At 41.0% G+C, this 20052-nt stretch overlaps 1 protein-coding gene and 1 long non-coding RNA gene across 7 annotated transcripts in view; one reads left to right on the top strand and one right to left on the bottom strand.

Annotated features, from left to right (window-relative positions):
• Nucleotides 1-7157, bottom strand: part of LOC149090652 (uncharacterized) — a 110549-nt gene extending 103392 nt beyond the window's left edge. Inside the window, exon 1 of the long non-coding RNA XR_016197289.1 lies at nt 7117-7157. This is a non-coding gene — a long non-coding RNA (uncharacterized LOC149090652). The remainder of the gene's footprint in view (nt 1-7116) is intronic.
• The window catches only part of futsch (microtubule-associated protein futsch), a 115200-nt gene that overhangs the window by 67087 nt on the left and 28061 nt on the right, over nt 1-20052 (top strand). The window lies entirely within an intron of this gene.

Genomic DNA, 20052 nt, shown 5'->3' with positions numbered 1-20052 from the left:
CACACCCATGCAGATCGTATGACGCTGTCGTTTGGTCAGTTTTGCTATGGCCGCGTCTCATGTTACATGCAAAAGTCAGCCCAACTCCAAATGACCCGCTTTCTCTCTGTCTCTCTCGCACCCCTTCCCTCTCTCTCTCTCTCTCTTGTGCACCCACGCCCTCGTTTGAAAGCACTTTAATTAGTTTTCATTCGTTTGCAGCTGCGAGCTTTGGCTACAACTTTGCGTTTCGGCCGCCATTAAGTCAGCAGTTTAATTTGCAATTACTTAAATTATGCTGACGATGGGAACAGGGGGGCAGGGGGGTCAGGGAAGTGGGAAGTGGGAGCAGCATTTCATTTGATTGGCATCAGCTGCGGAATGCAAATGCATGATGCGATTATAATTCAAATTGGCAGCACGTCGCTTGGCCAGGCCTGCAGCCCCTTGACGTCTTTCGAGCCAAGGGCTTGGCGTACCTGACCCAACTTTTGTTCAAACTGGAAACACTGAAACACCTTAGGACATTGTCCTTCACATTCGTTCCATGTGTGTGTGTGTGTGTGTGGGAGTTGCTGTGGTGTTTCATTAATTAGTTGCTAACTTCTTGTTGATGGCCCCTCTAATTGCCAGCACAAAAGTTGCCCCAACAAAAGTCGGCCGCAAATTGATATGTAACCGCCGTGGTTTACTCAGCCCGCCAGAGTCCGGCGCAATCTGCGTCCACTTGTAAGCGAAAGTCAACAAATCAAGCCAATCCAAGGCATATGCCCAACGCATTCGAATCAAGCAACTTGAACTTGAGAGCAAATCGCCTGGAGAGTTGTAGTTAGAGCGAGCACGCACGAAATTTTCCCAAAAATAACGAAATTAAATTTGTGCGTCTTTTGTGTGACAGCCGAACTTAAATGGGCTTAGCATCAGTCAGCCCGAACGCCGGACGACTGAGCATGACTCTGCGCACTTTAAGCCAGAAACATTCCAAATGGAACCACATATATATTTACTATAAATAGAAGTTTCTAATTTGTTGAACGTGGGAGTGCGGCATAAGCCCAAACGTAGCTTTGGCATGAAATCATACAGAATTGAGCAGATACAAAGGGCACGAATTAAACTAACCATGGGAATTTGGGCTACATGCAATCATGCAATGAATACGATATGTGAGCTAAAGGGCACTCTACATAGCATGAACAGAACTCTCACGAGATAGCAAGATTTAGAGCAGTAATGTGGGCTAAACACCAGTTTAGTATGAGCTAAAAGTAGCTAAGCACGACTTCATTAAAGACAGAATACTATTTTACAGTTTCAATGAGAAGTGACTTGAGCTGAAATACATAAGCCAGGCTGTTGATAAACACAAGCCAATAAAAATCAGAAAGCAACCTTATAAATCCGACACGATGTGAAGTCGTCTGTCAAGTTTATATAGGAGGTGGGTAGCAGGAGTTCCCAGGAAACACGACAAGAGTTACCTCAAACTCAATGCGAGCAAAGCACGAGCTAAGCACGAACTAAATGCGACTGAAAACCAACCTGAACGTTCCAATGAAACGTGACACGAGCTGACACGAGCCAAAGTCTAGCTTAAGTAGAGCTTAACTGGAGCAAAACAGGATTTGACTAAGGACAGAAGGCGCTCAGGCAGCTCTAAAAGGAAATGCCACGAGCTGAGCCCGAGGTAAACACGAGCAAAGAAGCTGAACACGAGATTATCACGAATCAAGCACGAACTGAACACGAAGTAACAAGAAACAGCAAACGACTTACGATACGAAGGGAGATTGGGTGACACGAGCTAAGCACGAGATGAACACGACTTTCTCAGTTAGAATTCCAATAAGAAGAATGAGTTGTCTGAGTTGACACGAGCTAAACACGAGCTAAGCACGAACTAAATGCGACTGAAAACAAACCTAAACGTTCCAATGAAACGTGACACGAGTTGAAACCAGCCAAAGTCTAGCTTAAGTAGAGCTTAACTGGAGCAAAACAGGATTTGACTAAGGACAAAAGGCGCTCAGGCAGCTCTAAAAGGAAATACCACGAGCTGAGCCCGAGGTAAACACGAGCAAAGAAGCTGAACACGAGACTATCACGAATCAAGCACGAACTGAACACGAACTAACAAGAAACAGTAAACGACTTACGACACAAAGAGAGACTGGGTGACACGAACTAAGCACGAGATGAACACGACTTTCTCAGCTAGAATTCCAATAAGAAGAATGAACTGCCTGAGTTGACACGAGCTAAACACGAGCTAAGCACGACCTAAGCACGACGAAGAAAACCTAGAAAACTACACAGCGAATCCAATTGAAAGTAACAGCAGATCGAGAGGAGCTGGAAGCAAATTAAATAGAAATATTTGGCAATTGCAATAACTTAATTCTTATTGGAATTTCGAACGAATCTTCCAACTATAGTCAAGTCCTATTGGACGGCAATTTGTGTTACCTCCCAGTTAGTTCATGCCATTTAACCAACACGAAAAAAACAGAAGCTCAACACGATTCCAATAAGACTAAAACTGCATTCAAAGTCCAATAAGAATTGGCACGGGCTGACACGAGTTGTTCATGCAATAATTGATTGATTTTTATTCGCGAAACTACTACTACTTTGTAAGTCCATTTCGAATGAGCACTTTATGGCAAACACCTGCGAGAGAGAGAGAGAGGGAGAGAGGGGGAGAAAGAGAGAGAGAGAGAGAGAGAGTGATGGCTATAAGAGCTGAATAGTCTGCTTAGCACTTTGGCAATTTCATGAAAACTCTTTCAGCTCAAGTTTTGAAGAGCCATAAAAATAGTTAAAGCCCAATTCGAATCTATAGGAAATTCTTGGCTCGTACTCATGAAGTTTATCGCGTTTACATATTTAAGCGGGCAAGGATATGGGATATGGGAGAGGCAGCGTGGGCGAGCGAGTGTGCTAGAGGTAGAGTTGGCTTATAGCACGCTTGGCAGCCATTTTGTGTGCAAATACTACGTGTAAAACGATACAAGTTGTGGCTGTCAGCCACACCCACATGCTCAGCAGAAGTTTCGAATGAAAAAAAAAAGAAAAATGCTCATCCGGTGGCCCTTCAAGTGAGATACGCTTCCGACTAATGCTATTGCCACACGTGCCGTACGAGCCCCAGCTCAAGCTCTAGTTATAGCCCAGGCCAACACTCAAGCCAGAGGCAGACATACACACATACACATGCATACAAGTCTCTTTTTTGATTAACATTAAGAAAAAAAAAAGTCGTGTTCTTTTTTTTTTCTCTGCAAGCTAAAACCTTTTTTTATGAGCCCGCATTCAATTTGGCTAAGCCACTTTATGCTGTTACAGCATTTCTTATATGGAGTACATACTAATATATATATGTATGTATGTATATATGTATGTATGTATATGTATTTATGTCTGTATATATGTATGTATTAGTTTGTTGAGCCCTAATGAAAATTAATAGCTAATCTCAGAGTTCGTTTGCGCCCCTTGCCCCACTTTAATATGCAAATTTTGAGTTTTTCTTTTCATTTCTTTTTTTAATTTTGTACTTTCTCTTTTGTGTATTCGGGCGCAAGTTGGCCGTAAGTCGGTCGAGCGGAAGTGCAAAACTTGCAGCTCCTTAAGCTGACAAATTTCCTCGAAATGAATTTGCCACAGCAGCAAATCGCAGTCGAGTTTTGTTTGACTTTTTGATTGATTCTCATTTGGTTTGCCGTCGTTCCGTCGGCTATTTGCATAAGAGTCGTGAAGAACTCTCTCTCTCTCTCTCTCCCTCTTTCTGTATGTATCTCTCTCACTCTCCCTCTCTCTGTATCTCTCTTAATTGTTTGATTTCTGAGAGCTCTTGAAACTAATGAAGTCTTTAGTCTTCGGTATGCCCAGATATATCTAGGTATTCCTCAATTCTAGGAGCTTTTTCTCTTATAAAACAAATAAAACTTTGTTAATTCGATATATTCATTGAAACAATGTCTCAGTCCTTTTGAAGGCCCTGTCCAAATCCATTGCATACATTCAGGCGCTCGCTCGCTCGCTCGCTCATAATTCCAATAAAAATTAGACAGCTGCGGCTTTCCGACTTTGAGCTGGCATACGTCGAAAAAGAAATGAAAATCAATTGGAAATTAATTTTGAACAATTTGCAATCAGTGCCAACCCAATTTGTACGCCTCGACGAACGCACAGCGCCCCCGCACTCACCCAAGTATTCGGTGTGTGTGCAAAGTCTTGTTCACACATGCTCTCTCATGTGCGCCGTGCTACGAAATTCGGCTGAAGTTTTAAATATGAAAGTCAAGCAAAGATAACTTGGAGTAAACTTAAAAGAGAAAAAATAATCAAAATTTTATGAGAATATAAGAGTATGATGTGGTGTAGCTGATGAGGTATAGTGAGTGTAGTATATCAATATTTTGGAACTCTCCGTTTTACTATAGCTACTATGGCTTGAAATTTGAACTATATTCGTGAGAGGGTTCTACTTATAAAACATTAAGAGTTTGCCAATATGTGCACCAAGGGCGTGGCTCATCGAGGAATACTATATATAAACTCAGAAGTTACGGCTGAAATATTTTAAAAATTTGTCTAAAATATATAAATGATATAACTAAAATAAAAATATAAAATTATGTGTATATACTGATATATGTATTCCTCTTGGGAGCGTGTCAAGTCGGAAAATGCTATTTTTTTCAATGCTTTACCAGTTGAGTTCCTGGCGAATTCCTTTTGAGATTAGCCAATGGTTTATCTAATTGTACGAAAAGAGTTTTTTCGTATAATATATATTATTTTATGAATTTAGTATGCCAACAACATAATGGATGCTTCAAACTAAAGCTAGAAAACTCTTAAAAAAATATAAATTTGGCTATTTTTTTATTGAAAATCCTCAAATTCTCAGAAAGAGATATACCTACATATAATAATATATACTTTATTAATAAATTATTAATGTTATATATTATATATATCGTATAAAAATCCTCACCATCCATGCTGCACTTCCATTCGCTGAATATTGATTTTTAATTTATTTAATTAGACAGCGAACGCACATTATGCAATTTAGTCTTTTTCACTCCCTTCTCCTCTACTACCGCTCGCCGTATTTATTTGCCAGCTGGAAGCGGAGTTGTCTCGTAGCTGTAGCACAGCTGCTGCTGCTGGGACCAATAATTCATGTCACACTTCGATTATTTGAGTCAACAAAGCTCACTCGATTGGCATTTCTCATTCTTTTTCTTTGCTTATCATTTTGTTTGCAGCTGTTGTTGTTGTTGTTGTTGTTGCTGTTGCTGTGTTGTTTTCTATTAACAATTTTGTTGCTGCACATAATTAATTGGCAGCTGACGCAGCGTTCATAAATTTCAGTGGCTGTCACTTTTACCGTCGGTTTGTCGCCTGTCACTCGCCTGTCAAAGCTTCACAGCGGAAATATAAAAAAACAAAAGAGAAAGAGCGAGAGAGAGACGGAGAGCGTAACCAACTGTCAACTGTTGGTTTAGGTGGGCGGCGGGAGGCTGCCAGGTAGGACTGGCAGGAAGCTGGCCACGTAGGCAGCAAATCAATTTGAATATCCTTCAATGGCCATAAATATGCTTTTGCATAATATCTGCTCGTCGTGCTATAAATTTGTTTTTTGCCACATTTGGTGGCACGGCACGAATTGCAATATTTTTATTACACATTTTTGCGTAATTTTATGTGCAGCTTTATGGCACCTGCCGCCTGTGCATCAATGGCAACAGCAACAGCAGGAGGAGCAGGAGCAGGAGCGGGAACAGCAGCAGCAGCAGCAGCTGCTGGAAGCATTTGATTTGATTAGAGCCAACGGATGGCCGCCTTGATTCGCTGCGAGGCGCATTTGCAAAATTAAAAGCCGCTAGCATAATCAGCAAGTGATTTTCCATTTGCTGGCTTTTATGTATCTGGCCTCTATTTTTGGCCCACTGCCAAAATGCGACACATGGCCAAACAGCGGCACCGGCGCCCACAGAGCTGCCAGCAATCAATGTACAGAGCTCGCTGCTGACCATAGCCATGAAAACGAACGACAGAAAGCCAGACAGACATACAGACAACGACAACAACAACAGCCAAACAGCCAGCCAGCTACCAAACAAACTCTGCTCAAATTACCAAAAAACGAACAACATAAGTACAGAGTTATGCAATCACGCTGCTTGTTTATAATGTCTCTGATGTCCATAGATATCGTCTAGAGATACGAGGCCAATGGAGCTTGACGTTGTTTCTGCCTTCAGAGTTTTCAGCATTCAGAATTGAGCGCAGATTCAGCCTAAAATATGATATATATATATAACAAATAATCAGAGATATTTTAAGAAAAGCCCTGAGCTTTGGATCTATCTAAAAATATCTGTTTAGATAAATGCAAAAGAATATTAAAGGAGAAACTTCATTTCATTTCAGTTTTATGTAAAAAGATTAACAAAATTTTATAAAATTTATATGCAGTTCTTGTATAACTCAGAACTCGAGCATGTAATTCCCAACTCTAATAATAGACTCTAGAGCAATTTGGGTTACAGCTAGATAAACAACATGCTCTTCATTGTTGATTAGTAATAATGAAGTCATGAAGCCGAGTCGCTTAATGAAAGTTAAGGAAAATGAGGTAAAGCCAATATTTATATAATTTAGTTATTTATATTTATTCATCATGTTGATTGGGTAAATTTACTTGCGGTAAATGATTTTCTTTCTTGTTATGCCTTTTGGAAATTTCCTTATTATTTGACAATTCGATATATAAGAGCCTAAAGCTGAAGAGTTTTAGTAAGTTTGCAACGTGAGCCGCTTCCAGTTGGGGAGTATTTTATTAATTTTTTATGATTATTACTAATATTTTCTTCGATTTTTGTATCAATTAAGATTATAGTATTCATTTATATTATTATATGCTATTAATTTTCTTTAAATTATTATTATTTTTTTTTTTTAAATATATAATTTAAAATATTTTATTATTGTTAAATATATATTTTTATTAAATTATGTTTTTAAATTAAATTAACTAATTAAACAAATGAAATTATGTATTTTATAAAAAAAATATTTTTTCTATTATTGTAATATTTATTATTATCATTTTTTTATTACTATTTTTTTTTTTTTTTTTTTTTTTTTTTTTTTTTTTTTTGAAAAATGATATGTATACTCAATTTAATATTCATTTTGTTTTATTATGCTTTAAAGTTATTGTTATTTTATTTTTTCTATAAATGTAATATTTATTATTGTTAATATAATATTAATATTAATATATTTTTTTTTTATATTACTTATTTTATACATATTTTTATAATACTCCTTTAATTGCTATTTTCATGATCATTATTATTAATATAATTATTATTATTGATAGCTTACATAATATTACATAATTAGTCCCAACACAAATGTCATCATTACTTTCATTTATTTTCACTCCCAATGCAAGCGCTTTCAGTAAATGGCTCGTGAAAGCCCTTTCGATAATTCAGTTCAATAAACGTAATATGAAAAACTCTTGGCAACTGCTTCAACTGCTTTTATGTTACACATTGCCGATTCGATCAGTCAATGAAAATGTTTGTATGTATTCACCTGTTTATGGCCGAGACGAGACGACCGCAAAGGCGTTCGTAAATGGCGCCTGCTTTGATTAAATCTTGCACACGAGCTGCATTAATGGGGCCTGCCCAAAAAGTGTCAAATTGCCTATTACAAAACATTTATATATTAATTAAAGTGTGTGTGTGTGGGTGTGTGTGTGTGGGTGTATAAAGTACACTTACCTGCTTTTGGTTGTCGTATAAGCTGGGCAAAGTGTCGCAAATTGAAATTAGAGCCAGCGAGGCGTCGCTTCGTCGTGAGTGCGAGAAATTTTGCAATTTCCTGTCAGCCAATGAATGATGAAATGCAGGGCACAATTCACACAGTTATCTGCTCTCTCTCTCTCTCTCTCTCTCTGTGTGTGTGTGTGTGGGTGTGAGCATGTGGGTAGATTGAATTTTGTCGCCCAGAATGAAAATTGCAAAAATCGTTGACAAATTGCATTTGAGGCGCCTGCCTCAGTGCCTCCCTTCCTCCGACCAAGTTGTTGGATGACTCTTTGGCTTAATCGCAAGCGAGCTGCATGGGCCAGCACCTGAGCGTGTGTGTGTGGCAATCAGTTGGCAGTCATTCAATACAAATTTATTTCACAGCAACATGAATTGAGCACAGAAAAGGCGACCGAGCAAACTGTAACTGGTTTTTATTGCCATCGGCGATGCCTCAACGCCCCATTCAAAGTATTAGTATGTGTTGTCTCTCTCACTCTCTCACTCTTTCTGTGTGTGCTATAGATAAGCAGAATAGAATACATTTAGCTAGCCCAGCTGCTGCTTAAGGCATTTTGTATTGTGGCCTCCCCAACCGTGAACCCTTGACATTTAGCAGCCGTTTACCGCTGCCTGCCTGCCATACGCTAGTCAGGCATGAAATTGAAATACATATAATGCTGGCGCATGAGCTGCACTCACACACACACACACACACACACACACACACACTCAGACACTTCGACTACAGGTAATGGACGCTATCTCTCGAGAAATCAACTGAGGATCAAATGGCTCTGCAGCTCAACTGGCAACCGGATATTCGCTTTGTTGTGCGTCCGCCGACAAAGGTCGCCATGCCGGCCAGGCTAACGGTTTCTGATTCAGCCTGTCGATTAGATTACCACACACATCCACTGGGCGCTCTTCAAGCTTCAACTGGAGCAGTTACTGTTAACGGCCAGCCGAGACTCTAGCGAGCTAAAGCTGCTTAAATATCACATAGGGATAGATTCACCTACTTTGACTTTTGCCATATTCATGGGAACTCTTTAGAGAACTGAGTTACTTTCTCTATGTAGAAATATAGTCTGATACTCTATTAAATTCTGCAAATCTATATTATCTGGCTGCCCTTCCGACAATCTTTAAGAGTTTGATACTTGAAGCTTCATTCGATCGACTTGCCTATGGAAAAATACACTTAGTGGGAGCAGAGAGAAATACATATGCATATGCTAATATAATATTTATAAAAGGAAATCAACATATAGAGAGAACTTGCTGGAATACCTAAAATTTGTGACTCAAAGTGAGCTGTTGATGTAAATTTATTTCAATAGAAGTAAAAGTACGAGGAGCTGCAAATGGAAGACTAAATTACATTTGTGTTTGCTCAGGTGTGTTGTGTGCGTATGTGTGTGTGTGTGTTTGAGTGCCATTCGTCAATTAGCTACAAAACAATTAAATATCAACAGGAGACCAAAAACATACCGAGTTGATGTGCGAAAATTGTCATGGAAATTGCACCTATGTGAAATTCACAATGTCTCATTTTAAACAACACAAGCGTGTGCACGAGTGTGCGTGTGTGCGTGTGTGTGTGTTTGTATATATGTTTGTGTTTTGGGCGTGTCCTGTGCTAATTAGCAGGTAGCAATTCAACACAGCAAAAACTGGAGAATTAAATTAAGTTTTATGCACGTCCGTCGAGGACTAAAGCAAAGAGACCCGGACGGCGAGCACACTGGGAGCTATAAGTGTATAACTGTGTATACAAACATTTGCTTACACGCGTGTCTGTGTGCCACTTGTATTTGCCCACAATTGATGCGCACATTAAATGCAAACATTTCGTCCATTTTGTATATGAATTAAATTGACGGCACTTAATAAAAAGCAATACAAGTTTTAGCCATTGACCCGAATGTTGAAGCTGAACTGAAATTGTGGCCAAATGCAGCACTCAATAAATATATGCACAGTATTTACTCAGTAATGAGCAGATGGCATTTAGATGAGTCTGGAAAATTAATGCACTGCAAATGTGTGGAATGCAACTTTGATGGTTCGATAAAATGAAACAAGTTTCCATTTAAAATAGCTAGAAAATTGGTACAGAATAACATATACTCATACATACATAGGTGAACAAAGGCGAGAAACACTTTAGTTATTTTACAAGCTAGTCGTGTCTAAATGATCTATTTAATGAATAAGTGATATATTGATAATGAATAATACAATCGAGTCTCGATAATTTGTACTACGCTGAATCGAAAATCGAAAAAATGGTTTGAGTTTTTGTGTCTATCGATAAAAACGGATCCCCTTGCCATTTCGAATTATTGGAACTTGACTGTAGTTAAATAACTAATATATTGATTGAATGAGATAGAGTGATACTAGAATGAGTGAACCAGACCGATCTCTGCTGATCTCCAGTGTTCAATATGAGGTACTGCGCTGTACGATATGCTGAGCAAATCATTTTCTCTGAGTCAAACAATCAGATGAGCGAACAGCGATCTATGCTATGATCTAATAATGAGCACACTACATCGATCTATGCTCAGCCCTAATGAACAAGCTACGCTGATCTATACTCAGCTGACGAATTGAAGAGATTTTCATCTGTTAGAAATATTCTTCTTACCAATAAATATACCCATATCCATATACGTATATCCCTATTTATCTAAATATATCTTCATACCATCGCCATAATCTACCACGACGTGGAGCATGGAACAAAAGTGTTTTTATACATTTCTCACACTTATTCCTTTGGCATGTTGATTGATTGATGTGAAGTTGCTTGATTTTGCTTAAGTATTTAGGGGAGCTACGAAACGATGGCATCTCAAGCAATTCTTGATTTCATGATGCAGAAATTTCTCTAGATTTTCATGCTTGAACAATATAGAAATGCAAATACATATAAGGCTTGGCGAAATATATCTGAGATAATTGAATTGAAGAGTATTGTGGGGCGCACTCTAATTTGTTCATTTAATTAAAATTATTTGTTTATAAAGTGCAGGATTTGCGACTACTTCTGGCCAACTGCCGTCGCATGCATCTATTATTCAATGTATCTACGGGCCGGCATGCAAAGCCAGGCATTGCATGAACTACTTTGTCCTACATACCAAATGTATGTGTGTTATAAGTGTGTGTGTGTATATAATTAGTTTTTCATTCGTCCAGCTTTGTCAGTGAACGACTTTGGCAGCAATTTAACTGCCTGTGTGTGTGTGTGTGTGTGTGTGTGTGGCAACCGAAGTAAAGCGCTAGGCGCAGCACACAATTGCGTTTTCATGTCACGAGACAAACTTGAAGTTTTCCTATAGCATATATATCATATTTATATTGTGATTTGTATTGCCGCATGTGTGTGTGTGTGTGTGTGTGTATCTTGACTGAAATTCATAAGAAACTGCCAGCGTCGCTGTCGCTGTGCGCTGCAGGTGCAGTTAGTTTACACTGCCTCCTGGCCGCCTCCTGCTGCTGCCTCTCCAGCTGCAACCGAAAGTTACTTTTGCGCGCAGTGCAAATTTATTTTTAGTCTCGTGCTTTTTTTTTTTTTTTTTGTGGCAGTGCAGCTCACTGCAGTGGCAGGGCTTTGCTTTATTTGATGAGTCGTATACACACACACTCGCACACACACTCGCACACACACTCACTCACTCCCTCCTGCACTCGTTCAGTCAGTTGTCAGGCGCAAAGTCTGTGTCAGAAATGTCTGAAAAATGTTTTTTTGCTCGCTTTTGCCGTTTCGTTGGCAGCAAAATCGAACGAATATAAACAATGTGTCCACAGTGCGGAAATAGTATATGGTGGGGAGTACGGCCAGCCGAGAGCACTAGGCAGGCGTTCTGCTGGCAACACGTGACAAAACAAGAAACAAGAAAAATATATATACATATAAAAAAAAAAAAAAAAACAGACGGAGAGCGAAATGAAAATGGAATTATGTGCCTGCCCGAGGGGTGCTGGCTCCGTCACACATCTTCCATATTTGGCCAGGCTTCTCCATCAGCCGTCCGCTAGATCCTGCAGCGCGGCCAGCTCAAGCTCCGTCCGTTTGCTCAGTAAAGTGTTGTGATTTATGTGCTCCGTTGCAATCGAATTGCGAACTACGAGCACTGAGCCACAATGTGCCCCGAAACCAAATGTGAACACGAGTAGTCCAACAATGCGCCCTACAGCTACCCCCTCCCTGCCTCCGCCCGCTCAGCTCTACGGCGCTGCGACCCTGGGGCCAAGTGCAAAATGCGACGAATGCAGTATTTGGTTTCCAATTGGATTCTAAGTGGAAAGCGGCAAGTGGAAAGCCACGCTGCTGTGCGGCAAGGCATAAACATTTCGATGACAAAATATTTTAGACCTATAACTATGCAGTTGAATGGACAATATTTTACCGCGCGACTCGAACCCCATTGAAACAGAGAGCAAATACAGTTGCATTCGGGCGCAGCCAACTGTAAATACTTACATACTATATGAGGCAGAGCCGAGTGCTCGAGACGTGGTACATACATAGATTGTCTGATGAGAGCCCAAATGGAAGGGAACAAGTTTCCCATAGGAAATAATCATAAATACACATATCGTGGACTGCATGCAACACAGACTCTATATACCATATCTCTCACTATCCCTACCATATTCATATACCCTTCAAGAGTATCAGCAGTTCGAGTAATAGCTGGTATTTTATACATGCCTGATAGTCATCTCTACGTGGCGTACATGGCGTATGCGTAATGTGCACAAAATATATATTTGGCCAGGCAAGCATTTATGCACAATTTATGCGGGCTCATAAATGTAAGTATTTTATTTCGAATGTGCGAGTATTTTGCTCGCATTTTGCGCAAATCAATAAACTGGCATAAGTGATGCGAATGCGATGCCTCGAAGCTGTTGCCTCTACCAGACCGTCCTCGGCTGGCTTGGCTGCCTGCCTGTCTGCCTGCTTGATTGGGCGTGTGTGTGTGTGGGTGTGTCTGTTTATTTATCTGGACCGCACAGCCCTTCACTATAGCCAGCCTCTGCATATTTTTACGGCCATGGCAAGTATGTGAAAAGGGTTTAATGTAGCCGGTAGAGGCCAGAGGTCGAGCAGCAAGCTGTCAGGTAGAGTTGATGTGGCTATCTCCACTCAAGAGTAAGCAGCAGGAATACATATCTACAGGATATCTGGCTGCCTGTCAGCCAGCTCCAATTGGGGCACTCCCACTTTATATGCCCGCCCACACAGCTGTCTGGCTAACGTGCAAACTGCTCTCTTTATTATACAGAGAACATGCACATCATATACATATATATATCTTCTATATATCTCGACTGTCTGTCGTTTTTCATTTTTGGGAGGGCAGAGGACAGACGCTCTGTATAATCCTAATAAATTTGCGCATTTAGCATTTGTTTTTCATATCTCATATTACGGCGTGCAATGGAAAAGTTTTACGGCGAATTCGCTGGAAATGTTTGCGCTCGCCTCCTGCCAGGGATCCATTCGCTTTGTTTTCTTGGTGTCTGTTGTGGATTTTACAACGTTTGGTTTTGGCCCAATTTGAACAAAGCCATTAACATTGATTAGCAATTGGGTTGGAGGAGGAGCACTTCATGGGATTGCGCATACGTCATGTTGTCCAAAAGGGACAACGCAAAGCCACGCCGACAGACATTAAAATATCGAAATGAGTCAACAATGAAAGCAAATGAGAGCATGACGCATGACCCAAGCGGCTGACGCAATTTGCGAATAATAAAGAAACTGAGAAACGAGAATAGATTTTGGCCAGAGCCAAGGCCTAGTCAAGTGCAGTTGCCCAGCTGAGTTCGGCCAGCGCTGTTGATTCTATTCGATAAGTTAATCTGCAGCCTAAGGCCCTGCGGCTTTGCTAAAGTCCTTGAGCATTTTGGAAATGCATTTTTCATATTGTTAGCCTATTGTTTGCCCGTTCCTTAGAGCTGCCCTTTAAAATAGTTAGCTGGCATTGCTAGTAAGTGGGAGGTGCTGGGAAGATGCTCAGCTGGGCATGAAAAAGGGTTGCCCACAAATTGATTGCTCTATGCATAGCACTTTAATAAGTCGGGCTCCAGGAATGGGCGTGAATATCCTACCACTCTATCCCTGTATTGGTTATTCTTAGACACAAACTAGATATCCCGGAGATGCGGGCGGATGGGTAAAAAAAACAGCAGACGAAGGAATGGACGGATGAACGAAACGGCGGACGAACGAGAATGGGAGAACAGCCTGAACACACAGGCAAAAGGACGAATTAACTGAACAAACGGAAGGAAGAACGGACATACGAACCGAAGGAGTAATGCACGGACGAGCTGACGAAGGGCAGGACAGGGCTGATGAACGAAAAGACGATCTGACGAACATACAGACGAACGTACAGACCTATGAATGAAGGGACAAACGGAAGGAGGAACAGACTGAATGTACGAACTGATGGAAAAACGGACGGACGAGCTGACGAATACACGGATGAACAAATGGACCAACGGAAGCTAGGACGGACGTACAAAGTGACGGTAGGACGTACGGTCGAGCGAATGGACGAACACACTGACGGGAAATCAGACGACCGCACGAACTCGACGCACAAGGCTGAAGAACGACGAACGAACCGACGGAAAGTTTTAATGACTCGACTATTAAAGAACAAGACTGTATGCTCTTGGGCACACCCACTTCTGCTTGTTACGCCCCCTTTGAATAGGGATCAATTGAAAGGAATGAAGGTAATATAAACCCTCAATTGTGCTGATCCAGTATTCCCTCGATCGCATCCTCCGCTGTCTGCTATGTCTTCCAATTTGAAGATCAATGACAAAGATCCTTTCGAATCTCATTCGATAGGCGACTCAGACTTTTCGAAGCTATTTATCTCTTCCGCCACAGTGCGATTAGGCCTAACTCTGATTGACAATTGTTCTTAATCTGGGCCCGTTTACTGTTAATTGGAGGCAGAGCAGCTGCTGCAGCACCTGCCGTGGCATAAGCCCGCGGGCAGCGTGCTGCGTGCAGCTGACATCCGTTCGCTGTTCGCCGTGCGCAGCCGACTGTCAGCGGGTGATATCAGATTGCCACGCCCCCCTATCAGCCCGCAGGCAGCACTGATGATTGAGTTGCTGTCATCGCTGTCGCTCGCGTTGTTTGTCGTTGTCGTTGTCGCTCGCAGGGGCGGGGCCAGGGCCGGGCCGGAGCCGGGGTGCGGTGCAGAGGCTGTGCTACTTGTTTGCACAAATAGTTGCATAATTTTGTGCACTCGCGCTAAAAGCCACTCAACGCTATGCGGCGCACCGCCCTGCCACCGCCGCCCCTTTCGAACAGGGGGCGTGTCTGGCTGGCAGTCAGATGCCAGATGCGAGCGTTCGGCGTGTTGATTTTGATGTAGCTAAAAAGCCACTTGTCGTTTGTTGGCTGCTCTTCAAGTTGTGCGCGTTGAACAAGTTTGCATAGCCAAATGAATGCGGCGCGCATCGCAGAGCAGCGCATCGCAGCGCATCGTATCGTATCTCCATCCTCCATTCTCCATGCCCCACGCCGAGGATATCTCAAGCCTCTACAGCCGCCAAAGGGCCAAATGCTTTGCAATGCATAAATAAATACATTAAAAGAAAATTAAACACTCGGCCCGGCCCTAATTGCATTTTATGTGCACTGCAAGTTTGCTTTACACTTTTCGCGTTGAGCATCTGTAAGACACGGCGCTGAGGGCTAAATGCCCAAAAATAGTGCCATAAATCGGAAGCAAACTGCATATAGAAGAAGAAGTGAGCGTCTTTAAGGAAGCAAAGTTTCTATTGGGGATAAGGAGTGAACATAAGGCAAGCTCTGATCAGTAAAAGAACTGAGAGGTCTTTAAGCAGGCAATCCTCCAGATATATTTCATAGCAACTATAAATATATTCCAATTTAAACTTTAGTGTCTGACTAGGCAATACCCGGTAATTGCAAACTCTTGCATATATTCTACAGATCTTCAGTATAAAATTTGCAAAAAAAAATATATACAAATAAAAAAATAAATTTGATAATAATAAATCCTAATATCTACAGTGAGTAACATAAATATTCAGCTTTTTTTATTTTTCAAATTCAAACTCCTATAAATCATATAATATTAATTGAAATTGAAAAAGTTTAAAAGATTGAAAAACTATAAAAAATGTATATAGTATATAGTATATTTATATATATATATAGTATACTTAAATAACTAGCCATGATTAAACAAAAACCAGAAAAAAGTTGAAAGATATAAATAAAGGATATTAATGTTACTCATATATATAATATTCCTAACAATTAAAGATAAAGCTTAATAATATTTAATATAAATGAGGGTATAAAAATATATTTTAAATAAAATTATATATAAATATAAGTACTAAACAATTTGAAAGCTCTAGCTACATAAATGCAAAGGAAAAATTGATCGATAATTTGAAAATGTATTTTAAGTCGTTAGCTTCAATAGGTACTGAGATCGCTGACTTAGTTCATGGAAAAATCAACGGAAGAACAACGATAAAGATCGAAACTTAGCCTAATTCAAGAATACATATACATATGTATGTATATGCGTTATATGGTCTACCACGCCCACATTTCCAATGGCTGGTAACCAAAAAAAATAAGGAAAAAAAGAAAGAAAATCTCCATAAATATTTGAAAGAGTTTATTAAAGCTGAATATTTTGCACGTGGGTCCCAGTGGATGCTGTGCACAAGATTTGGACAGTTCTGACAGATAAAACAGCTGACAAGCCAAAACAGCCAGCAAAAAAGAACGTGTGTGTGTGTATGTGTGTGTGTGTGTGTGTGTGTGTGTGTGTGTGCGATTCCATTATGGGCACTGATTTGTGCAGTCATTGCAAGTTTCTGAATAACTCGCTGCTGGTCGTAAACATTTCAGTGGCTCAGCTAAAAGTCGAGATAAAAGCGAAGGCACAAATTTAAAGAGTGAGAAAACGTGCAGGAAAATGAAAACGAAAATGAAAATGAGTATGGAAAACAATACGGTGCCTGATTGGACACAGCTGATAAGCAAGCAGCGATGATGATAAGCGGACGACGGATAGACGACGAGAGCTGATTGCCCAACAGACCGGGTGACTGGGGCGATTGGGTCGTGGCTGATTTGTTGTTGCTGTTGTTGGGCTGCCGAGGCAATTAAAATCAAAGGACCAAGGACACAACGGGTGAGATAGAGAGAGAGAGAGAGAGAGAGAGAGAGAGAGAAAGAGAGAGAGAGAGAGAGAGAAAGAGTGAGGAGTGGCAAAACAACTTGAGCGAAAATAGCGATTCATAATTGGTGATAAGAAATTTAATTAATTGGCACAGGCCTGATTTATGGGCAAAGGATAACAGAAAGCTGAATATTCAGACTTGCATGAAGATGCCTTATTTATAGATATATATGTATATAATAACATACATATACACATAGATTTAATATACCTATTTTGGTCTGGCAGCTGAGCCCATCTATTATGAGTGTTAGCCAAGCCCAAACTCAAATCGATTATAGCCGCATTGAATTGCCCAACCAAGTGCAGAAACCGCAGCTCAAGTCCGTAAACACTGTACGTACTTTCCACTGAATACGGTCGCCCATCCTGGCAGCATCGTAAATCTCAATTACACAAATATCTAGCTGTTGCAACTTGAGGACCTTGAGGACGGCACGCAGACATCGGGCCCCCAGAGACTGACTAGATCTTAATTATAATTAACAATATTAGCCGGGCTGGAGTATTTGATTGTTCATTTCACTGAGCTCGTTGCGTAATTCAGTGATAAAACAAAGGCGCGCGCACACGAAATGCAAAGGTTACAAATTAAACACTTGACATTGAAGCGAAGCTGAGCAAGAAATCATATAAATAAATGAGTGCCAGCATCACACACACACACACACACACGCACACACACACACACACATACAGGGACGTGCACATGAAAAATTGAAGACTCACTCGCAGATATCAACGCATAAATACTAAATGAGTGTGCGAGCACTCACACACACACACACAGCCGTATACACAAAGCACGGCACAGTGGCGCCACCTAGCCTCAGACTCAGCTCCAGACGGCGAGGTACGTTGCTGTGCGCTGTTACCAGCGTCTGAGTGGCTTCATTCGCCCGATGATTGCTCAAGAGAGCGTCCAACACAGCTCTATATATACCCACAAACACACACACACATACACCCATATATATACATGCGTGTGTGTGTGTGCACATCCTGCGCGTTTCCTCATTATTTTTGTGCAATCGCTGTAGGCGCTTTGGGCGCTGCCTTTCCCACGACCCTTCCGTCTTTATCCCTATTGTTGTGCAGCTTTTTTTGTTTGCCCGCACAATATACTGATCCGACTCATGGTGTGTGTGCGTGTGTGTGTGTGTGTGAAAAGTGTTAAGATTTTACATTTTTATGCCGCATGCTCAACTTGTTGTTGTTTTTTGCGCATTTCATTATTTTTTTGCTCTTCTTCGCTTTGAATTTGTTCGTTTTGTGCCATTGCCTTTTGTTGCTGCTGCCAGCCATTTGTGCAAATTGCTCAACAGTGTGCAGCTAAGAGAAAGAAGCAGCAGCAGCAGCAGCAGCAGCAGCAGCAGCAGCAGCAGTGGCTGGCTACTAGCCATGCCACCATGGCAGCTGACAAACGGGACTTACAGCACCCAAAAGGACATGGCAAATCGAATGCGATGATTGGAAACACTTGGAAAACAATTTGTTTTTAGTTAACAATTGGATAAAGCAAGAGAATGAAAGAGAGAGGGAGGGCGAGAGAGGAGAAATTGTTGACAATTTGTTACCATTTAGTACCTCGTTGTATAATACTAATTAGATGGAATCAGTCAAATAGAAGCATTTGCTGGCTTTAACATGGACTTTGGTATTAAGAGCTAGGTAGAGAAGGAGAGAGAGAGAGAGAAGGAGAGAGGGAAATAGAGACAAAGAGAGGACAGTTAAAGATAGTAACAATTTATGACATTTTAGTAGCCAGTCGATACAATATGTCGAATCTGAGCATCATTTCTGGCAGTCAGTGGCAAATTGAAAGCAGCTGTCATCGTTTAACAGCAGCTTTAGCATTGAGTTTTGCATTGCTTGGGATCTGGCATGATAAATGACATGATTGAAAGCAGTGGGAACGTAAAAAACCCTTATTTATAGTTGGCAATAGGATAGAGAAAAGGATAAAGAGAGAGACAAGAAGTGAGAAACACAACGAGAAACCTGAGGCCTACATAAAAGCTTAAGCATAGAGGAAGATCGAGAGAGAGATAGATGGTGAGAGAGAGAGAGTAAAAGATAGGAACAGGAAGAGCAATTTTCTGCTAGCTAGGATCAATCAAACATATGTACATGTATGTATTTCCCGGCACTTCTAGCAGTCAGTGTCAAATTTAACAGCAGCCTCAACATGAACTTTCGTAGATCGACTGGACGGACTATCAGTTTTGTGGCCCCGGACTCAGTCGATTGCTGTGGTCCTTGCCGGCCGACACTTGACTCGAGTTGACAGCTTCATTTGCGTCGGCTTTATGCACATTAACGTCTGCGGGCCGGCCGGCATCAAAAATGAAAGTTAAGCGCTCATTAAGGCATCATTATAATAAGTTATTCATTGCAGTGCGCACGAAAAGAACTTGTGTCTGCCGCTCATTAAATTCCAGCTGCCTGGCAGTCCCCAAGCTACAACATGGGACTCCGCAGACTCTATCGCTCGCTCTGGCTCTCTCTCTCTCTCCCGTATTTGAATGGGTTGCCAGGGGAGAGAAGAAAAGGCGAGCATTTAGCAATTAGAGTGGAGTGCAGAGCTCGTCAAGCAGCGACTGCAGCCACATCCCAATGTGCAGGCGAACATTTAATAGTTATTTGAGATTCATTTCATTTCGCTGTTAGCCATTCGCAAAAAAAAAAAAAAACAAGCTAAAATGCCAGGCAAATAGTTTTTGTGGTACATCGGAAAGGAAATGCTAATGATGCACTTTTCATTTTTTGTTTCTGTTGGAAGGGCCAACTATTTTGGTATTTGTATTTGCAAATACTTACACTGAAGTACAATGTACACACACACACACATGCATACACACACACCCAGTGAGTGAAGGCTGACTTAATTTGTTTACTAAATGACATAATACCCAAAGAGGCCAACTGGCATTGGCACTGGCACATAC

Source organism: Drosophila navojoa, chromosome X, assembly GCF_054131105.1.
Source record: "Drosophila navojoa isolate 15081-1374.11 chromosome X, UAZ_NAV_1.0, whole genome shotgun sequence".
Classification (NCBI taxonomy): Eukaryota; Metazoa; Arthropoda; class Insecta; order Diptera; family Drosophilidae; genus Drosophila; species Drosophila navojoa.
This window is presented reverse-complemented; position numbering and strand designations above follow the sequence as displayed.